The sequence below is a fragment of the Cicer arietinum genome, chromosome 3 (genome assembly GCF_000331145.2).
Source record: "Cicer arietinum cultivar CDC Frontier isolate Library 1 chromosome 3, Cicar.CDCFrontier_v2.0, whole genome shotgun sequence".
NCBI lineage: Eukaryota > Viridiplantae > Streptophyta > Magnoliopsida > Fabales > Fabaceae > Cicer > Cicer arietinum.
This window is the reverse complement of record NC_021162.2, coordinates 41,762,188-41,771,880: the sequence shown is the minus strand read 5'-3', so window position 1 is coordinate 41,771,880 and position 9,693 is coordinate 41,762,188.

Below are 9,693 nucleotides of genomic sequence, written 5' to 3'. Positions count from 1 at the left end.
CAAAACCTCCATTTTCATATCCTTCAAATTTCTTCATTTTTTTTCTTCTTATTTCCCTCTAGTCAATAGCCCTAACACTCTGAGTTCTTGAAGCTCATTAGCCTTCATATAGAGTTGGTTCACATTACTCTGTAACATTTGTTGAAGTATTACTGATTCTGAAAAGCTCACTTCTAATGCACCTCTATTAAATCTTATGAACAATTTCATTATGGTGATTTTATGTATGAGAATCTTGCTATCCAATTTGACCATTTGATATAGTCCGCTCATCATATTAGACTTATCCTCTTACTAAAGAAACGTGTAAAATCCTCTAATGGTGTCATCCTCTGGTCATCCTATCGTTTCAATCAAGATATGTTGAATCAATTATGAAGACGGATTTAGACAAACACTTATACTTACTCAAAATCTCTAAATATTTGATATGAGTTATTGTTTCACAAGTTGATTACATGCAATCACAATAATGGTCAGAAACTTTGACTGACTAAATGGATCGCTATAAAAGGATGTGTGATCGTCACAAAGAAATAGAGATATCAACAACAAAAAACAAGAGAAGTACTTATGCCATTACAACCTTTTTAAAATTTCAAGTATTAGCTCTAAGTGCTGAGAAACCTAAGAAATCTTCTGATAGCAAATTTGTGTAAACACTCTTGTGTGAGAATTCATTCCAAACCCAATATAAACACTTTGTAACCTGGCCCAAACAGCGGTTTCGAACCTTAACAAGTTAATTGTACTAAGCTAGAAGGTTGAGAAGACTTGAATACAGCTAGTGTGCCAAGAAGATGTTTAGTTAAACTTTGATTCTATTGGTGAATAGTGGATTAAATATTTATGTGTCAAATGACTGGATGTAGCAATTGTGTTGATGGTGAACCATCATAAATTGGTTTTTGTGTCTTTCCTTATCTGTTTACATATTGTTTTACTTATTCCTGTTTTCATCTCCATTTTTTTCTAAAATTGTTTTCAATTAAGTTTTTGAAACAAAATACAGCTTAAACCCCCCTATTTCTTGTGTTTTCTCTCTACAATTGGTAATAGAGCTCGATCTCAAGGGTGAGCACTTAACGGTGTTTGAGTAACGATCTTATTATCATGACTAACTCTTGTGATGAAGTTACAAGTACAAATGTTAGGAGACCTCTGTTGTTTGATGGGGAAAGGTTTGAATACAAGAAAGATTGGCTGAGAAGTTTCTACATCTCACTTGATCCTGAACTTTAGGACATAGTCGAAAACGAATATGAAGCTCCTAAAGATGATGGTGGTATTGAAATATCCAAAAAGAATCTCAACGCTAATCAAAAGTAACAACACAAGATGCATAACAAGGTAAAAACTTTTATGATTAATGTTACCATCTTCCAAGAGTTCGAAAAATTCAACAACAAGGAAGCATAAAAAACAATCATCGTGTTGAGGCAAAATGCCAAATCAACTATTTTGAGGATAAACAAACATTTAATTAATCTCTAATCATCATTCTGATTTGTTGTTATTTAACTTGTATTTTTTAGTGATTTTTTAAAGATAGGTGATCAAATATATTAGAAGAACATTTTGGTTGTTCCATTTTAAAGACAAAATTAAGCCAGATCATTATCAACAATCCAAACTCAATTTAAAGAATATCAAGACTGCTCAAATCAATAGTTAAGCCCATAACTCGAGCAAAAGACCTAAATAAGCAAAACAGTCTTTTGATCAATGATTAGATTGATCTCCAGATTGATGAGTTATGAGCAAGTACAACAAGGGCATGAGTACATTGTTGTTGCATCATTTTGCAGAAAGCTCTACATGCTTATGAGTCAAAAGTGTGATATTTCACAACCCATTCAATCACTCATCCACGTTATAGATAAAACATAGAAGCAAGAAAGTTCTTGTTTTATAAAAGATCATTTTGGACCAAATAGAACATGTGTTTAATAGACTTCGATATGAACTAATAGCTTGCAGAAGTTCAATAACGACTATATTGAGCCTTTTTAATTCTCTCCTCGATATGAGTGTCGTTATTAAAATTCTCACGCAGCGGTCTTTGCTCCAAATGTGCTACACCTTCACAAATTAATTTACTTCTCATTTAGTGTCGAAACTTTTTAGTTTTACTTTTTTATAGATTGATGTACAAAATCTATTACTAGTGTGATCATTATTACAATAATAATGAGATAATAGAGTTCCAAATAATTTATGATATTAAGAACTTTCATTTTCGTTCCTGTGTAACAATTGATCCTATTGTCTAACTCATTCACTACTTTATCTAAACATCATAACACAAATATAGTATCACTTTCTTGTGTAACAATTGATCCTACCGTCTAACCCACTCACTACTTTATCTAAACAACATACCACAAATATAATACCTATATTCCTAATAGTTGATTAAGATAAAAAAAAATAAGGATATAATTAGATAGACATATTCATCGATCAATTTTATTCAATTTTACTTTATTTTTTCAAAATATCAATAAGGGGTTTTGTTCTACTACCAATAAAAAATGGTTATTCTACTACCAATAAGGGGTCTTGTTCTACTACTAATAAGAGCGTTTTTGAGTGAAAGGCGTCGGTTTTGCTTTTTTTTCCCTTTCTATCAATAGAAGTAGGGAACATGATATTTCAACCTAAGCCCATGAAGGCCTTAATTATTCACTCCTCAGTTTAATATAATTTTGTTTTAACGTTTCCCGATTCATGCTTTTATTATTATTATTATTATTATTATTATTATTATTATTACCAAAAATTAAAATAATCCAATACAATAGTAATTGTCACCAACAATTTCTAGAATAATTATCTCTACTCCTAATAAGGTAAAAATATAAAAATAAAATAAAATGTTTGGATGTTACATCCTAGTTCTCAACTATGAAGGAAATAAACAAGTGCAGGAAGCTAAAGCAAATCTACTTGTTATGAAGTACAAACTATTTCAAATGGAAGTAGATGAAGACATTGAAATAATATTTTCCAAATTCCAAACTCTAGACTCCAGACTAAAGGTTCTCCAAAAGACCTACACTACATATTATCATGTCAAGAAGATCCTTAGAATTCTACCAAGCAAGTGGAGACCAAAAGTAACTGCAATTCAAAGTCAAGAGGGATACATATCTTACCAAATTGCCTCTTGAAAAGATTATGAGTTCACTCATATCTGATGAGATTGAACATGTGGAAGATGAACCAAAAAGGAAATCAAAGTCCTTGGCTCTCAATTCCAAAGAATCAAAGTAAACTTCAAGGCTTTGCAAGATAAGTAATACTTAAAGGAAAGTGACTCTAAAGATCATAGGGATGACTCATATGATCAAAGAGTTGTCATTCATTTGATAGAAAATCCAGTGCACGTGGAACAACAGGAAGAGATCATTTCGTAAAAAGGATTTCAGATGATCCACAAATAGTGGAGAAAGTAAAGAAAAATATGAAAAGATGAAATCACTTGCTATGAACACAAAGAACCAACACATTTCAAATTAGAGTGTCCTAAGCTTGATAAGGGAAACCCTCAAAGAAAAGACTTCATTATAAAGAAGAAGAGTCTTATGGCTACCCGAGATGACTCTGATGAAGATGAAGAACATATGAACATGGCTTTGATGGCAAATGTCTACTCTAACAACAAACATGTTGATGAGGAAATTGAGGTACTATCTAATTTATCTCTCTATGAACTTATAATTATATTAAATGAGTTTCAAAACAAGAATCACAATGTCTCCTTAAAACTAAAATACCTCATAAAAGGTCATTCCATCTTAACATACAAGTACAACTCCCTTGAAAAAGATTTTGAAAACTTACAAAACAACAATCTAATTTTGAAGGAAAATATCTCAAAAACCCCATAAGTAAGCACTTGTAACTCGGTTAAGTATGAAAAAGCCTTTCAAGATTTTCTAACAAATGGCATAGACATAAGACAATAAGCCTATGTGATCTACGGTATTAGCATAAACAACATAAAGGTATTGGCTATGAGAAACCGGAGGAAACTCCAAAGTTTAACTCACCTGAAACTGCTTGTGTGTATTGCTTAAAGAAATGTTGTGATAAAAGAACTTGTCCTATATTAAATACATGAAAATAAAAAACACGTAGAAGAATTAACAAACCAAGACCCAATCAAATTTGGGTACCTAAAAACAAACACAATATATCTTGTAGATATCCTTAGCAACAAAGTTGAAACACCATTCATGGTACCTGGATAGTGGATGCTCACGACACATGACAGGAGAAAAGTCTATGTTCCAAAACCTAACCCTCAAGGATGGAGAATATGTGGGATTTGGAGGAAACCATCAGGGTAAGATCATAGGGTGTGGAATAATAGGTAATGGTTATCTCATTTATGTTAAAAAATTTCTTCTAGTAAAAGGACTAATGCATAACATACTAAGCATAAGTCAATTAAGTGACAAATATTATGATATTGTCTTCAATTAAAAGTCATGTAAGGCAATTAGTCAAATAGATGGATCTATACTTTTTACTGGTCAAAGGAAAAACAATATTTACAAAATAAAGTTATCAGATTTGGAAAAATAAGAAGTGAAGTATCTCATGTTAGTGAATAAAGAACAATTGATCTGGCACAAGAGATTGTGACCTGCCAACTTGAGATTAATCTCAATGTTGAAAAGAATTTATCTAATCAGAGGTTTGCCAAATTTAAAATTTGAGTCAGATGTTTTTTGTGAGGCATGTCAGAAAGGGAAACAAACCAAATCATCATTTTCTTCAAAGAATGTAGTTTCCACTTCTAAACCACTTCAACTTTTACACCTTGATTTATTTGGTCCAGTAAAAATTGCCTCTTTAAGTGGTAAAAAGTATGGACTCGTTATTGTTAATGACTATTCCAGGTAGACATGGGTAAAGTTCCTTAGACACAAAGATTAGTCACATATAATGTTCACTACCTTCTACAAATAAGAACAAAATGAAAAAAGTTTTTGTATTACAACTATTCGTAGTGATCATGGTGGTAAATTTGAAAATAAACCTTTTCTAAACTTTTATGAAGAGAATGGTATTCTACATAATTTTTCTTCTCCTATACTATCTTAACAAAATGGTGTTGTAGAAAGTAAAAATAGACCTCTTTACGAAATAGCACACACCATGATTCATGAAACAAATATGGCCAAGAATTTTACGGTAGAAGCAGTAAGCATTGCATATTATATTCAGATTAGAATTTATATAAGACTTATTCTAAATAAGATATCTTATGAACTGTGGAAAAGAATAAAACCCAACATTTTTTATTTTCATCAATTTGGTTGCACTTTATATTTTGAACACCAAAGGGAATCTTGGCAAGTTGTATTCACGATCTTAAAAGTGTACCTTTTTAGGATACTCAAAAAGGTCTAAACACTTTAGAGTATAAAATAAAGAGACACTAATTTTAGAAGAATTGATCCATGTCAAATTTGGTGACGAACAACTTGACCATAAAAAATCAAAGCTCGATGAAGAATTTGTAGATATCAAAGGAACCGAATGAATCAGAGGAAGCAACAAAATTACCCTCTAAAGAATCAAAAGGTGTACCTGACAAAGTGAGAACAAGTAATGAGGAACCATCTACAAGTCAAAGTCATTAGGAATCTAAACTTGGATGGAAATACAAATCTTTACATCTAGACTCCTTGATGATTGGAAATTTATGTGATCCTATGAAGATTAAATCTTCTTATAAGGACAAATCTTTGTTCGGACTTCTGTCTGAAATTGATCCAACAACAATAGATGAAGCTTTATTGGATGATGATGGATTATGGCCATGTAAGAAGAAATAAATCAATTCAAAAGAAATGATGTATATGATCTTGTACCCAAGCCAATTGGAACCAAATGGATTTTCAAAAATAAGTTGAATGAGAAAGATAAAGTAGTAAGAAATAAATCTAGACTAGTAGCTCAAGGCTATAGTCAGCTGGAAGATATAGATTAAATTGAAACTTTTGCTCTTGTGAAAAGGTTAGAAACAATTAGAATTTTACTTTCATTTGTAGTTTTTAATAAGATTATTTTATATCAAATGGACATGAAAAGTGCATTCCTCAATGGTTGTATAAATGAAGAAGTGTATATCAAACAACCTTTTGGGTTTGAGGATAATGAATTCCTAGACCATGTTTAAATTAAAGAAAACCCTATATGGTCTGAAACAGATCCCTTGAGCTTGGTATGACAGACTAAAAGATTTCTATTAAAAAATGATTTTTGAGAGAGGTCAAGTTTACACTACTTTATTTAGAAAATCATTTAAGAGTGATCTTTTCATTGTCCAAGTATATGTTGATGATATTATTTTTTGTTCTTCTAATGACAAGTTGTGTCAAAAGTTAATGCATAATGAATTTGAGATGAGCATAATGGAAGAACTAAAATTCTTTTTAAAAATCCAAGTTCATCAAAGCTTAGATGGAGAATTCATTCATCAGACCAAATACCCAAGATAACTTATTAAGAAATTTAAGATGAATGAATGCAAACTTATGCTTATACCTATGCATCCCACATGTTCTCTTGATAAAGATGAATCAGGTAAAAAGGTGGATCAAAAGGTATAAAGTGAATGATTGGCTCTCTTCTTTACTTTACTGCCTCTACACTTAATATTTTGTTTAGTTTGTGTGTGTGCAAGATTTCAGTATAACCCTAAAGAATCTCATTTAACTGATGTTAAAATGATCTTTAAATGTCTAAAAGGAACTTCTAATAATGGTATGTTTTATAAGTCATCCTCTTAGTTCAAGTTAGTAGGTTTATGTGATGCTAACTGCACTGGAGATAAACTAAAAAGGAAAAAAACAAGTGGTAGCTAGAATCCTTGTGTGCCTTTGCCTCTTGAAAAACAAACCTTAAAAATGTTTGGTGAAATAATTGCTAATTCCTTTAAAACAATTCAACAGGTCATACCAATGATAGAATCCAGAAATTCATAGAACTAAACAATATATTATTGAATGTAAATAAGTGAGGTTAGAAATTCTACAATGATGAAAAACAAAGTGCTCCTAACCATAAAATTATATTATTGAATATCGCTTACCTTATTTATGTTGATCGAAATTGATTTTTATTATATCTATATTTAAAAATAAAAATAAAAGTAATCAAAAAAAAAAATTTGTGCACGACACGGGTCTATACAATTGTTTAATTTATTGCAAACTACCGTGCCATTAGGAATGAGAATAGGTTAGGCCGTTCGTCAAGGGCCTATGGCCTAACCTACTTATGGTTTGGTCTGGTCTGGCCTGACCTATTTAATAAAAAGGCTAGGCTTAGGCTATTTTTAAAACCTATTTATTTAAATAGGTCAGGCTCAAACTTTTAAAAAAGCCTATTAGGCCTAACAAGCCGGCCTATATATATTTTATTTTTTATTAATGTTATTTTTTATTATTATATTAATAATAATAATATTTCCTATTTTAAATTATATCAATTAGGCAATCACTCAGTAGTCATTCCATATTCGGTAGTCGTTCTATATTTGATAGTTGTTCCATATTCGGTAGTCATTTAATTAGTCAATCACTCAGTAGTCGTTCCATATTTGTTTGAGAGGTAATAATGGGTGCGTCTATTTCAGAAAAAAAAAAAATCTATTTTTGAAATCAAATTTTTTTTTTTAGGATTTAAAGGATGTTCGTTTCAGATTTTTAAAAAATTATTTTGTTAGAAAAATTATTTTTTGTTTAATATATATAAATATGTACATTGATATTGATATGTGGAGAGCATTATGTGGTATGGGTAGAATATTTAAATATTTTAATGTGAATAAGGCTTTTAAATAAGCTTCCATGCCAGGCCAAGTCGAAAAAAAAAGCTTATGATAGGCGGTATGTAACACCCTGTTTTTTAAAGCGAGGGTGTATTTTTTTTTTCAAAAGAAATTAAACTAAAACAGAGTAAAACAAATAAGGAAATACCTTTGGATAAATAATTGAGTCATTATAATTTACAAGCAGCGGAAAAGTTTCTCCAAATATAAATCCAAAGCATTTACACAACAAAAAATGGTACATGGAACCCATTCAAATAAAATGTCAAACTGACAATATTAGTATAGGTACATTTTTCCAAATCAAAATACTGCAACCCAAAAAGAAGGACGTCTAGTCCCTATACATCAACCTAATCTGATCATCCTACAAAAAACTATACACCTTGAGTGATCTCCACACGCCCCGTGAGATCCTCCTAACGTAGCTCCAGTCAAGCATTCCCATCCGTAGGGTACGAACCAGTAGGATCGTCCTGACTCTCATCTGAGGGCAAAGCCCAGATTTCCACAATAGTTGTAAAGGGTCACCAACCGAAATTAACAGATAACACATAACATTTAAGTTTTAAATGCACAAAATAACCTTTCAACTAAGCATGCACCTTAAAAGGATTTCTCATATGCTAAAAGTTCATGTAATGCTTGCCAATTAAAAATGAAATCAAAATGAAGTTCTCAAACCATCAAGTAATACATAACTGACCAAAGCATTGATAAATCAATTGAGCAATCGATTATCTAACTCAAAATAAGGACTTTTGCTGAGCCAATCGATTGCCAAATCGATTTGGTCAGTTCTGCTGAGTTTCTGCATGACCAAATCGATTTCTAAGTCGATTTTGTCAGTTCTGATGAGTCCCTGGGTTGCCACCAAATCGATTTTGGCAGTTTTGCTGAGTTCCTGCCTCTCTGCCAATCGATTTCCAAATCGATTTCTTAAAAGATTTTGAAAGACATATTTATACAATCGATAGGCAAATCGATTAGGTCAAAATGGTGAACTTCCTGCAACTCATCCAATCGATTGGGAAATCGATTTCCCTGATCGTTTTTCCAAAAATTCATGCATTTACTCAAGTCATTCCTAATCAAGTTCACAACCTAACACTTAGCAATTCCTACACGATTACCACGGCAATTGGGATCTCGATAACCATCATACTTACACACAACAATCAACACATAACACTTAGCATTTTCAACGCAATTACCACAACGACTCAAATTCAAATCACTTAATCATAAAACTCAAATCAACCACGACTCGCGTGCCAAGCACCCTAATGCAATGCGTATATGCCAAAATGCATGGACTCGGAATTCCAAACCAAAACCCTCCTCGAAGGGCCGTAAATCATAATCGTACCGCCTATCGCAGGCCAAAGTACCAATTACCGAGGTGCCACCTATCACGGGTCAGCACGATTTACTAAAATGCGTAAATCATAAACGTACCACCTATCACGGGTCAGTACAGTTTACCGAGGTGTCACCTATCACGGGTCAACACGATTTACTAAAAGAAAAAGCGGGAATCGTAAACGTACCGCCTATCACAGACCAGTACTGTTTACCTAGGTGCCACCTATCACGGGTCAGCACAATTCACCAAAAACGTAAATCGTAAACGTACCACCTATCACGGGTCAGTACAGTTACCATGGTGTCACCTATCACGGGTCAACACGATTTACTAAAAGAAAAAGCGGGAATCGTAAACGTACCGCCTATCACAGACCAATACTGTTTACCGAGGTGCCACCTATCACGGGTCAGCACAATTCACCAAAAACGTAAATCGTAAACGTACCACCTATCACGGGTCAATACAGTTTACC